Here is a 14,199-nt window from a genome sequence, read left to right as displayed (position 1 = left end):
TTTAATTAAATGGAGTCAGAGTCTTACTCTGTCACTCATGCTAAAGTGCAGTGGCTCACTCACTGCAGCCTCCAACTCCTGGGATCAAGGGATCCTCCTACCCTAGCCTCTCAAGAAGCTGGGACAACAGGTGTGGACCATGATGCCCAGTCAATTAAAAAAAAAATTTATAGAGATAAGGTCTTACTATGTTGTCCAGGCTGGTTTTGAACTCTTGGCTGCAGGCGACCCTCCCACCTGGGCCACCCAAAGTGTTGGGAATACAGGTGTGAGCCACTGCACTCGGCTCCTGTGTCTTTTGGACTTGTCTCTGTGTTTTGAGCACTTTCTTATCTTCTGGAACAAAATGATTCAGGCCTACCTTGTTGTACTTTCCCTGCTCCAAAACTGAAATTAGACATTTTTCTAGGCAGCCTGGTTCCTTTTAGTGGGAATGCTATTTAGATTAATGTGCTTTAATATATAATATTTTTATATTGTAAAAAATTACTTTGGATAGTTTGCAGAATTGTGATAATTTACCTTAGAATCTATCTTTTCCATCATACATCAATGACTATGTACTTGCTAATTATGGCAATAATTTCTGATAATTTCCTTTCTTTCTTCTTTTTTTAAACAGAGCCTCACTGGTCACCCAGGCTGGAGTACAATGGCACCATCCTGGCTCACTGCAACCTCCACCTCCTGGGTTCAAGCAATTCTCATGCCTCAGCCTCCCGAGTAGCTAGGAGTACAGGGCTATGTCAGCATGCCTGGCTAATTATAATTTTTAAAAAAACGTTTATCATTAGCAAATACTTTTCCTTAAAGTAGGAATAGTATTTAGTTTTCCCTAGAGTAGTCTGTATAACTTTTATAAAATAATGGTTCACAGATTTAAAATGTATTATTCAAAGTGATAAGACCGGGTGCGATGGTTCACACCTGTAATCCCAGTACTTTAGGGGGCAGAGAAGGAGTATCACTTGAAGCTGGGAGTTCAAGACCAGCCTATGCAACATAGCGAGACCTTGCCTCTACAATAAATGTAAAAATCAGTTGGGTGTGGGGGCATATGCCCATCGTCCCAGCTACTCAGGAAGCCGAGGTGGCAGGATTGCTTGAGCCCAGGAGTTCGAGGTTACAGTGAGTCATGATAATGCGACTGTATTCCAGCCTGAGCAGCAAAGCAAGACACTGTCTCAAAAAAAAAAAAAAAAAAAAAAAGTGATGAGATAGAGAGGAAGCATTTGAAAATTTTTGGCTTCTGAATGAATAATTTTAGTACACCATCTTAAAGTTTTCTTCTAAAGCAATGTGATGTGATTTTGAAATGAATGGCGGCTTCTACTGGAAATGATCATGTCATTGCTTATTTAATGATTCACTGACTATGACACATGAGACAATTATTTCTGTCACACTATGGTATTGTCTGTCTAATGTTGTAGTTTAGCTAAACACAATGCATGAGAAATCCTTTTTTTTTTTTTTTCCAGACAGATTCTCTCTCTGTTGCCTGGGCTGGAGTGCAGTGGCGCCATCTCGGTTCACTGCAATCTCTGCCTCCCAGATTCAAGAGATTCTCCTGCCTCAGCCTCTGAGTAGCTGGGATTACTGGCACATGCCACCACATCCAGCTAATTTTTGTATTTTTAGTAGAGATGGGGTTTCACCATGTTGGCCAGGCTGGTCTTGAACTCCTGACCTCAGGTGATCCCCCTCCCTTGGCCTCCCAAAGTGCTGGGATTACAGACGTGAGCCACCATGCCCGGCCAAGAAATCCTTCTTTGCTTAATCATGAGAACAATTGTGCAAACTCTTGCGTATATTTTAATACTTCTAAATATTTAAACATTTAATAGCAATATTTCAGGAATTTTCCCTTTACCCACTTTACTTTTGTGTATGTGTTGGGGGGGATTGATTTCTTAATGCATGGAAAAAAATAGGAAAAGATAAAGTATTATCAAGAGAATATTAACGGACAGAATTTCTGGGTATGCATAATATTGGCATCTTTTCAGTACAAAAACATTTTAAGCTTTTTTTTTTTTTTTTTTTTTTGGTAGAGGGGTTGGAGTCTCATTCTGTCATTCAGGCTAGAATACAGTGGCACAATCTCGGCTCACTGCAACCTCCGCCTCCCGGGTTCAAGTGATTCTCCTGCCTCAGCCTCCCAAGTAGCTGGGACTACAGGCGTGTGCCATGACACCTGGCTAATTTTTTATTTTTAGTAGAGATGGGGTTTCACCATGTTGGTCTTGAACTTCTGACCTCAGGTGATCTGCCTGCCTTGGCCTCTCAAAGTATTGAGATTACAGGTGTGAGCCACTGAGCCTGGCCAACAGTTTAAGCTCTTTAGAAAATTTATCTCTGCTAGAGATGTTTATAGATCTAGAGTCCTGCTCTTTTAAGATCCAATTAAACTTGAAAAATAGGTGTTTTTGCTTTGTTGCCATTATTGCGGTGTGGTAAAATATTGTTTTAACCATTTTTAGGTGTGACAGTTCGGTAATTTGCAGCAAGTACATTCACACTGTTATGCAATGAAAAAGGCATGGTTGTAAGTGGCAGGTATTTCCCCGTGGAGGTCTGTTTTCATTTGCGTCAATCACAGGGGGAAATCTCTTGGAATAGAAACAGAAACAGGAATCAACATACATAACATTTCATCTAGTGATGACAAATACTTCATATATAAAATAAGAACACTTTAAAGAGAAATAACTTTTTATTATATAAACCACTTAAAAATAGACAACTAAAGCTTTTGGAAACTAATATACAAAGGGAAAATGCTATAGACAAGCCACAAAATATAACAATAATAATAAGATAGTGCATGAATGACAAAGAACAAAACTGTATTGTGCTTTATTATAGGTCAAGCACTGTTTTGGCATAAAAGCATTTGGTTCTATTCTGTTTTTAATCCCGGTAACAATCCTATTAGGTAGACACTGGTACGTTGGAGAAGCTGTGCAGGGTTAAGAACATAGTTACTGGCCGGGCGTGGTGGCTCACGCCTGTAATCCCAGCACTTTGGGAGGCGGAGGTGGGTGGATCACTTGAGATCAGGAGTTTGAGATCAGCTCGGCCAACATCAGGAAACCTTGTCTCTACTACAAATACAGAAATTAGCCACGTGCGGTGGCCTGCGCCTGTAGTCCCAGCTGCTTGCGTGGCTGAGGCAGGAGAAATACTTGAAATGGGGAGGCGGAGGTGCAGTGAGCCGAAATCACATCACTGCACTCCAGCCTGGGTGACAGAGTGAGATTCTGTCTCAAAAATAAAAATAAAAAGGCAGGTACAGTGGCTCATGTCTGTAATCCCAGCACTTTGGGAAGCTGAGGCAGGTGGATCACAAGATCAGCAGTTCAAGACCAACCTGACCAACATGGTGAAACCCCATCTCTACTGAAAATACAAAACTTAGCTGGGTGCGGTGGTACAAGCCTGTAATCCCAGCTGCTCGGGAGGCTGACAGGAGAATCGCATGAACCTGGGAGGTGGAGGTAGCAGTGAGCCAAGATCGTTCCACTGCACTCCAGCCAGGGAGACAGAGTGAGACTCTGTCTCAAACAAAACAAAATAAAATAATAAAATAAAATAAAATAAAATAAAAGTAAAGTAAAAAGAACCTAGCTACTACAGCCACAGTTCATCACCTGGGCTTAAGTCCTTGTCCTCCGCGTGCTGTGTGGCTTTGGGAGAGTTACTTAACTTCTCCATACTTTAGTTTTCTTGTCTGAAAGACGGAGACTATATCAAAAATAGTACCTACCTTATAAGATTGTTGTGGGCCGGGTGCAGTGGCTCAGGCCTGTAATCCCGGCACTTTGGGAGGCCAAGGTGGGTGGATCACCTGAGATCAGGAGTTCAAGACCAGCCTGACCAATATGGAGAAACCCTGTCCGTCTCTACTAAAAATACAAAAATTAGCCAGGCATGGTGGCACATGCCTGTAATCCCAGCTACTCGGGAGGCTGAGGCAGGAGAATTGCTTAAAACCTGGGAGGTGGAAGTTGCAGTGAGCCGAGATCACGCCATTGCACACCAGCCTGGGCAACAAGAATGAAACTCCGTTTTTTTTTTTTTTTTTAAAGATTGTTTTGAAGATTAAAGAAATCACTGTGTGTAAACATTGGGAAACTTGAGCCAGATTCCTTTGACTTTAAAGCTCTTGGCCAAGCTAAGTGGCTTACACCTGGAGGATGGCTTGAGGCTGGGAGTCTGCAGAGAGCTATAATCGCACCACTGTACTCTAGCCTGCGAGGCCGAAGGAGACCTTGTCTCTAGAAAAATAAAAATAAAAAATGCAGCTTTTACTCACTTTAGTATGCTCTTCCAGTCATCCATTCATTCCACAAATATTCACTGAGTATTTACTGCCATGTGAGGCACCATGCTAGGTGCTGAGTTAGTAGTGATGAAGAAAGCCAAAAACAGCTTCCAACTTGGGCCCAGCAGAACGACTCCAGCAAACAAGGGTGGCGAGAAGAAAGGCCATTCTACCATCAATATTCACAAGCATATATATAGAGTGGGGGTTTCAAGAAGCATGGCCCTTGGGCACTCAGAGAGATCCAAAAACTTGCCATGAAGGAGATGGGAACTCCAGATGTGCGCACTGATGCCAGACTCAACAAAGTTGTCTGGGCTAAAGGAATAAGAAATATGCCCTACCATAGCCGTATGTGGTGTCCAGAAAACATAATTAGGATGAAGATTCACCAAACAAGCTCTATACTTTGATCGCTTTCAAAAATCTACAGACAGTCAAAGTGGATGAGAGGTAACCACTGATCACTGAATACATTAAATAAAGTTACAAAGTCACCAAAAAAAGGCCAAAAAATCTCTGTCACTAAAACTTACACTATGGACATTATTCAGCCTCAATGATATCCAAAGCAATGAAAATGGTGTTAAATGCTAAAAGGCAGTATCAACATAGGTTTACTGAAGGTAATATTCTAATATACAGGAAATGAGTATGAAATTACTATAGCTATTTTAGAAAACAATATAGCTACAGGTGTTAAGTCATAAAATATTACATGATTTATTCCAACAATCCCAGTGAGAAATCCAAAAGATAAAATGATGTCTAAAAGGTGTCTGTTGTAGTATCACTTGTTACAGGAAAAGAAAAACTGATGCCAGGAGTGTATCAAGAAAATTTTAAATAAAGTATGATGTAGCTACTTAAAGTAGTGTTTTGGACTGAGTGCAGTGGTTCACGCCTGTAATCCCAACACTTTGGGAGGCCGAGGTGGGCGGATCACCTGAGGTCAGGAGTTCAAGACTGGCCTGGCCAACAAGGTGAAACCCTGTCTGTACTAAAAATACAAAAATTAGCTGGGTATGATGGCACATGCCTGTAATCCCAGCTACTCGGGAGGCTGAGGCAGGAGAATCACTTGAACCCGGGAGGCTGCAGTGAGCAGAGATTATACCACTGCGCTCCAACCTGGGTGACAGAATGAGACTCCCTCTCAAAAATCAAAATTGAAAAAATAAAGTGGTGTTTTGTAGCAATAAGGACATTCAAAATAATAATTGTAGCAGGCAGATGAATGTCCTCCTGAAGATAGCCACATCCTAATCCCCAGAACCTGTGAGTATGTCAGGTTATGTGTCAGGAGGGAGTTAAGGCTGCTGATGAGCTGACCTTAAAATAGAGAGATTATCCTGGATTACAGGGATAGGCCCGATGTAATTACAAGGGTCTTTAATGTAAAAGAGAGAGGCAGAGGACCCAATATTGGGTGATGCATTGGGAGAAGACTTGATCGGCCACAGCTGGCTGTGAAGATGGAGGAAGGGACCATGAGCCAAGGAGTCTCGGCAGCCTCTAGAACCCAGAAAAGGTGAGGAAGCAGATTCTTCCTGGAGCATCTAGAAAGGAATACAGCCCCTCCAGCCTCTTGATTTTAGCTCAAGAAGACCCATTTGAGACTTCTAACCTCCAGAACTGAAACATATTAAATTTGTGTTAGCAAAGTCCAGCTCTGTCGCCCAGGCTGGCGTGTGATCTCCACTCACTGCAGCTTCGATTTCCTGGACTGGAGCAATCCTCCCACCTCATCCTTCTGAGTATCTAGGACTGCAGGCACACGCCACCATGCCCAGCTAATCTTTTTATTTTTGTAGAAATGGGGTCTCACTATGTTGCCCAGGCTGGTCTTAAACTCCTGGGCTCAACTGATCCTCACTCCTCGGCCTCCCAAAGTGCTGAGATTACAGGTATGAACCACCATACTCAGCCAATTAGTGTTAAGTCAGAAAATCTACAGTAATTTGTCACAGTAACAATAGAAAACGAATGCAATAATCTCGGGTGGGAAGGTATCAAAAATTTACTTCCTGCTTCTAGGCTGCATCTCAACTGAGTCTTTAAAGTGAGCCTGGCCACTCTAGTGGCAGGTGGGGAGGGCATGGCAGGTCCTGAGGAGAGGGAAGAGGATGGGCAGGAAGATGATTTGAGCTCTGAGTTCCAACTTTATCTTCTGCTGAATCCTTCATTTTCCTTCCTCTACTAATACTATTCCTAGTTTGACAAATAATATGGCTTTTCAAATTCTGGTTGGCTTCAGACAACCAGATGTACTTCTCTGAAGTAAAAAGATCTCTAAGGAAAGCTATGTTTTCTTCCTTCTTTTCCTTCAGCTGTGTTTGTTTCTTTACTGTAGCTCCTTCCTGAAGGCTAAAGATGCATACAACGTCCTGAGTTTTTCCCACTAATGATGCAGTTCCACTCACTGATGCAAAGACGGGCATTCGCTTTTTTTTTTTTTGAGACAGAGTCTCACTCTGTTGCCCAGGCAGCAGTGCAGCGGAGCGATTTCAGCTCATCGCAACCTCCACCTCCCAAGTTCAAGCGATTCTCCTGCCTCAGCCTCCTGATTACAGGTGCACACCATCACGCCTGCCTAATTTTTGTGTTTTCAGTAGAGATGGGGTTTCGCCATGTTGACCGTGCTAGTCTCAAACTCCTGACCTCATGTGATCTGCCTGCCTCGGTCTCCCAAAGTGCTGGGATTATAGGCACGAGTCACCACACCTGGGAAAACAGGTATTCTTTGGCACAAAATACTTTTTAACACTTTTGGCCTTTCTGAAATATTTAGGAGTGCTAATTTCTGGCCCAGCCCCTGTAAGAATCCTACAGTAAGAATGAGAAGGGGACCTCCTTACCTCTCCTGGAATGACTGTCTGGTAACATGCTTTTTAAAAGTTCTCTAAGCAACAGAGCTGCAATTGAGAATGAGTCTCTCTTGTCATAACTTTGGATTTAGTTTCATCAGCTGCTTCTAATTATAGACATTTTGTTAAAATAGATATCAGTTTAAATAATGTAGTATTCTTTTGTTGTTGTTGTTGAGACAGAGTCTCGCTTTGTCACCAAGGCTGGAGTCCAGATCATGGCTCACTACAAACTCCGCCTCCTGGGTTCAAGTGATTCTCCTGCCTCAGCCTCCCAAGTAGCTGGGATTATAGGCGTGTGCCACCTCACCCAGCTAATTTTTGGAGTTTTAGTAGAGACAGGGTTTCACCATGTTGGCCGGGCTGGTCTCAAACTCCTGGCCTCAAGTCATCTGCCTGCCTTGGCCTCCCGAACTGCTGGGATTACAGGCAGGAACCACCATGCCTGGCCAATAATGTAGCATGCTAAGTATGCTTTAAGGCTATGATTTAGCCCAATACTTTGGGAGGCCAGAATGGGCCAATTGCTTGAGGCTGGGAGCTTGAGTCCAGTTTGGGCAATATGGTGAGACCCTGTCTCTACAAAAAATTAAAAAATAGCTGGGTATGGTGGCCTACACTTGTAGTCCCAGCTACAAGGCTGAGCTGGGATGATCACTTGAGCCCAGGAGTTTGAGGCCACATGATCGCACCACTGCACTCCAGCCTAGACCACAGAGTGAGACCCTGTTCCAAAAAGAAGAGGCAATGATTTACCGACACATGTTGTATATATTTTATAGGGATAGTAAATCAGCAGACCCTCACTCTGCCAAAGTAATAAACTCTATTAAACATGCTTAATTTCTGAATACATTGAACAAAATTCAAATTATTTTTGGAATTTTCCTAAAATCACAGGATATTAAGGACCAATAGCATCTGTGCCAGACGTTTACTTTTAGTAGCTGCAAAGACCAATTCTAACAGCAACTAACAGTCTGACTCCTCATACCTCAGTGCTCAGAAGCCTGTATCTTCTGAGCTAAACTGGAGGGGAAGGAGTTGTTGTGTGGTCCAAGTAATTGTGCTGAATTCACACAAATCCCTTTAGAGCTTTGGGCTGGATTTTCTCATTAGTATAACAGTGATCAAAAGTCTGCCTTCACTTTCAAGAGTTAAAATCCTTGTTAATTTCCCATTGCCTGTCCCAGAGAAGCTCTCTCATGTAGCTCAGTAATTCCTGTAGTTTACAGATGAGAAAGTTCCAGAAACTTTAAGAACAAATTCGGAAAGATCTGTGAGCAAATGATGCTGAATTTAAATATGGCTTCTTAAAGTCACACTTCATTGTCCTAGTCAAAGCAGAATTATTAAGTAATTATTTTAAATTCATTTTTAAAATTAGCAACTTCAGGTATAACAATTTTGAAACTAGAATAGATATTTATTTTATATTAATAACAATGAATTGTTCCCCCAAAAAGATACTCAGCCTCATGGTAACCAGAGAAATGTGGATTTAAAACACAGCAAGAGGCAAGTACTAGAAACAAACTTTAAAACTCAGTTCAGCTACTTCTATGCCCAGTTCTGCTATGACATGGTCTCATGCCCACCCTTTGCAGTCACTATTATTGATGGGTGGACACCCTGATTGGAGCACTTCCCAATCCTGGCGTCAACTGGGAAGCATCTGGTGCTGCAATTGAGGCACCCCCAGAATCATCGCACTGAGTAAAGGGAGAAATCTTTTCTTCAAAGGAAGGGGTGCTTGACAGAGGAAAATCAGTGCTCCCATCATAGCATTCAAGTAAATAAATTCAAGGTAAGTAAACTGTTGTGAACTTGAACAAATCTCTTTACATTTTCTCATTGGTAAAAGAATGATCAAAAGTCTAAGCTCACTTTGAGAAGTTAGTATCTAACATGCATCAATCTTTAAATCTGACGACTGTCATGAAGTCAGCCTCAGAGGCTACTACATGCCCTTGTCTTATTCCAAAAAACGTCCCACCCCTACCTCAACAATAAATTAAAATTAGAGGCATAACAAATTTTATGTCTGTCATTTGGGGATCTCCAGCTATGATAAGGAGGTGTCATAAAAGATGAATTTTAGGGTAAATGTCTGGTGTCCAACATAGCCCCCTACTGAGGAGCCCTGGCTTGGAAGGGGACCATGGTGTAGCCCCAACAGCTACAGGAGTGTAACCTCTGAGCCAGCAGGGAGCAATTCAGCATCAAGGTATCCCCCCCCACCACACACACACACACACACACACACACACACACACACACACAGCTCTGCGCCCCAGGTATTCCCCCACCCAGCCTGCATTCCCAGCTGGAGAAGGCAAGAGTGAGTCACCTGTCTCTCCTCATTGCCCAGCTGAGCTGTTGGAGCAGCTACAACCACAGGAACACTCCCAAGAAAGGTAATACCTGTGTCCTCAGGGAGGGCTTGAAGGGGTAAAGAAGGAGCCTGGACAAGGACAGCTCAATGGATCTTTGTTTCAAGGAGACACCAACACAATTCAGGAAGTCCGGTGACCGACCCCTGGACGGCAGGCAGCAGGAATGACTCCAAACATGCTTTAAAACCATGGTTTAAAGTCACACAAATTTTATCAAAAAAAGCTTCCTGGAACTCAAACATCCAAAAGTGGATCCAGCTTCAGGCAAATCTGGACGTTGGGAGCCTGGCAGTGCCATCATGTGTTGTTTGCTTGTTTGTGTGTTTTTGTTTGTGTATGTGTGTCTTTGTGTTTTTAATGCCTCCCATCTTGGGCCTCTGCTTGTAGATAGTCTCCTCATGAGGTTGGGAAGTCAACTGTCAACATCCTCAGATTCACTTTCTCTCAGTTTGGGGACCAGAACAGAATAAAATCCCAATTCAGCCCAGCTGAAGTACTGATATATTTTGTCCCCTCCAAGTCTCACGTTGAAATGCAATTCCCAGTGTTGGAGGTGGGGCCTGGTGGAAGGTGTTTGGATCATGGGGGTGGATGCCTTGTGAATGGTTTAGTCAACCCCTTGGTGATAAGTGAGTTCTCTCACTGAGTTCAGAGATCTGGATATTTAGAGTCTGGGACCTCCTCTCCCTCTTGCTCCTGCTCTCACCATGTGATATGCCTGATCCCATTTCACTTTCTATCATGAGTAAAAGCTCCCTGCGGCCTCACTGGAAGCCAGGCAGATGCTGGTGTCACGCTTCCTGTATATCCACAGAACCATGAACCAATTCAACCTCTTTTCTTTATTTATTACCCAGTCTCAGCTATTTCTGTATAGCAATGCAGAAAAGAACAAACACAAGTACCTTCAGCCAGATGAGCCCCAAGTGGCTAAAACAGATCCACCTAACACATGGTTTAGAAGGTAGTGGCCCAAACCAGTGACAATGAAAGCAATAATCTAAAACAATAAAAAATACTATTCAGAATCACTGAAATAATTATTTCAGTAGCAATAATAATATATTGAATTCTTACCAAGTATCTGGCACTGCCCTTTACAAAGATTCTCTGGTTTAATCTCTATAGCCCATTAGGTAGCTACCCCATTTTATAGAAGAGAAAACTCTTCCACCATAGGTTTCGCATCTCTAGTGCCAGTGGAGCTGTCAGATGCTATGGCTCTCTTGCCTGTGTTTCAATGATCAATTCTTACTCTCCAGTCCCACTTTTATCAAGCATAAAATGCAGTGGTACCTCTTATGCTGATTTTATAGTTTCTCCTGGAGAGATTCACCCACCAGCAGCCCTATCCCAGGGTGAGTTGCTTCTGTGACAGACGTACTAGTCGACATCTGCATTTTTGTTTTAGAGGCTAATCTTTTAAGCAACCTTGTCTCCAAATCTAAAGTATATGAGGAACCTGGCTCTAACTATGAGTAAGACTCTCGGCCTTCTCCACAGAAGTGAAAGAGAGAGACATCCAGAAAAGTGACTGTCCTGCAATAGTCTGTCACAGAATTGTGCCATTTAAAAGGGAAAGATGAAGCTCTGTAGAGGAAACTGAGGCAAGTAAACTCCAGGAGGACAGACATTTGATGTTTTTTCATTGTGGAATCCCCAGCTCCTGGAACAGCTTCATAGAGCACATGGGAAAGATCTGTCTAAATTATGGATAAAGCAAGTGGCATTTGACTTGACTCTGGACAGATGAGCAGTGCTCCAGGTGGGGCCAGCATGTGCAAAGACACAGCAGGATCAAGACTTCTGTGTGAACTGTATGCGAACACTTTGGGCCCAATGCCATGGCTCACACCTATAATTCAGCAACTTGGGAGGCTGAGGCAGGAAAATCGCTTGAGGCCAGGAGTTCAAGACAGACCTGCCTGGGCAACATAGTGGGAGCCCCTCCATCTCTAAAAAAAATAAATTAATTAATTAACACCCCTCCCAAAAACCATTTTGGGATGTTTGATGTGGTCCCCCCATCCGTTTTACCCTTTTACACAAACGTGCTTGGAGAAGAAAACTGTGTTTAAAATGGGCTAGAAAAATGAGCTCTTCAGGAAGTTAGTAAAAATGATTATTAGAATGATTATTTTGAAATACCCTCTGCATGACTCCTTTGTGATATTCATCAAATTTTACTTGCTCTCCACCCTCCAGACACGTGGTAGGATTGCGGTTCTCTACTCTACTCCCGTTGACCTTTGGGTGTGGCCCTGTGGCTTACTTTGCCTCCTAAAATGTAATAGGATAGTACAGAAACTTTAAGTCAGAGGGCAGAGTCCCCACTCAGTGAATGGGTAGCAAGAAATAAACCTTCTTGTTAGAAGCCACCCTACACCTTACACTTCATGGTTTCATTTAATCCTCGCTTAAGTCCTGTGAGGTAGGTATTATTCCAATGTTCATCCCCCCCAAAAAAATCAGGGTTTATTCACAACCAACAGGACTCTGGAATTGTGTCTGTCCTTCAACACTATGGCCACCAGCCCCATGCCTCAGTCGGGCATTTAAAATGTGGCTGGTCCAATAAAACAGATACCAGATTCAAAACTGGCAAGAAAAAGGAATGTAAAAATCTCGAATCATGGGGCAGCACAGGGAACCAGAAAAGGGGCCTGGAGCACCTCTGCTTCTCTATAAATAGAGCAGCTCATCTCCTGGCCACGTGGAGAGCACATTCCACACACAAGGAGCTCGGAGGCGGAAGCCAGGAAGGAGACTTCTGAACAAACAGTGAATCCATTACCGAGAAAAACCTGGGTGGCTGGTGTAGACAGGTCTCAATGAGATGCTAGTTACTGAAAGAGCTTGCTCAGAGACTGATTGAAAAATTCTCCACTAGATATGGCTGCAAATTGCAGACTCCCATAGCGTCAGGGAGAACCCCGAAACAGCCCTGGGTTACAGCTGCCACAGTCCGTGGCATCCCCAGGAACTCAACTTAGAAATGACTACGGGGACCCTGAGACTTGGCACCTGAACTTCAGGATGTTCAACTGCCCAGAGCAGTCGGACCCCATCCAGGCTCTGAGGAAACTCACTGAGCCACTGTGCCATCTGTGGCTGAGGCCCGACCTCCACGCCAAACAGCAGATCCTGGACATGCTGGTGATGGAGCAGTTCATGATCTCCATGCCCCAGGAGCTCCAGGTCTTAGTCAAGGTGAACGGTGTGCAGAGCTGCAAAGAGCGGGAGGACCTGCTATGGAACAACAGAAGACCCAAGAAATGGTCTGTGGTCAACTTGCTTGGCAAGGAATATCTTATGCTGGACTCAGATGCTGAGATGGCTGAAGCCCCCGCCAGCGTCAGGGATGATCTGAGAGACATGTCCAGCCAGCAGGCCTCCTCTGTGAACGACATGCACCTGGGGGAAGGCCAGGCGAGCCGAGAGCTGAAGACCCTGCCCAAGGTCCCTGCATTGTCCAGGGGGCAGGGAGAGGACTTCCTGCTACAAAAGAGTGTTGTCATGAAAGGTGACCCAAAGCTTCCGAGACCCAAGCAGAACCTGGAGAAGGATCTGAAGGAAAACAGCAAAGAGAACCCAGGACTCACATCCCCAGAGCCTCAGCTTCCACAGGGTCCCAGTGCTCTGGTGAGAGCAAAGGATGGGAAGGAACCCCAAAAGAGAGCCTCTGTGGAGAATGTGGATGCTGACACAGCTTCTGCCTGCGCGGTGAAGACAGAAGCCTCGACTCACAGTGAGGACAGAGGATACTCTCTGAATCTGAGAGGTCCCAAAAGAAGCAAACCAGACGCCGCCTCCATTTCCCAAGAAGAGCCTCAAGGAGGAGCCACACCTGTGGGCAACAGAGACTCCCCGGGACCAGCTGGGATGAATCCAGTTCATTCCCCAGGCCCTGCGGATGCAGGCAGTCACCCCGATGGCCAAGAAGCTGTGGCACTGCCGCCCTTTGTGTGTGACAAGTGCAGTAAAGCATTTAAGTATTTCTTCCAGCTAAAGCTCCACAAGAGATCACACACAGGAGAGAGACCCTTTGAACGTGAGTGTGGGAAGTGCTTCTTGCAGGCCTCAGACCTCCGGGTTCACCAGCGAATCCACACTGGCGAGAAGCCCTACACGTGTGATGTCTGCAACAAGAGGTTCACCCACGAGTCCACCTTGAAGTTGCACACGGAGGGAGAAGCCGTTCAAATGCAAATACTGCGGCAAGGTCTTCGGCCACAAGGGGAACCTGAACGTTCACCTACGTACCCACTCTGGGGAGAAACCCTACAACTGTCCCATGTGTGGAAACGTCTTCTGTCAGTTGGGAACATTCAAACGTCACCTGAAAACACATCAGAAACCACTTCCCAGTGATTCCAGAGAGGGATCCTCAGCCTCCACCCCAGGAGAGAGTGAACGATGACTTTTCTGCATGTTAGCGGATAGCACAGGACGCATAAAGCACTTGATAGGTGTTCCCAGGATGTTTGAGTAAATATGTGTGTATCCTTAAAAAAGTATTCTCTTAAAGGTTAAATTCATTGTCATAATTTATGAACCTGTTCACAACCGTAAGAAACAAGGCTGAACATATGAAACCATAAATGACCTT

General features: G+C 44.2%; 1 pseudogene; it reads left to right on the top strand.

The window, feature by feature from the left end:
* The first annotated feature begins 12,482 nt into the window (after positions 1 to 12,482).
* On the top strand, positions 12,483 to 14,010 carry LOC108302482 (annotated as a pseudogene).
* The last annotated feature ends 189 nt before the right edge of the window (positions 14,011 to 14,199 follow it).

The sequence above is a fragment of the Cebus imitator genome, unplaced genomic scaffold (genome assembly GCF_001604975.1).
Source record: "Cebus imitator isolate Cc_AM_T3 unplaced genomic scaffold, Cebus_imitator-1.0 Scaffold41, whole genome shotgun sequence".
Taxonomy (NCBI): Eukaryota; Metazoa; Chordata; class Mammalia; order Primates; family Cebidae; genus Cebus; species Cebus imitator.
The sequence above is the reverse complement of the archived record's forward strand: the minus strand, read 5'-3'. Positions and strand labels throughout refer to the sequence as shown.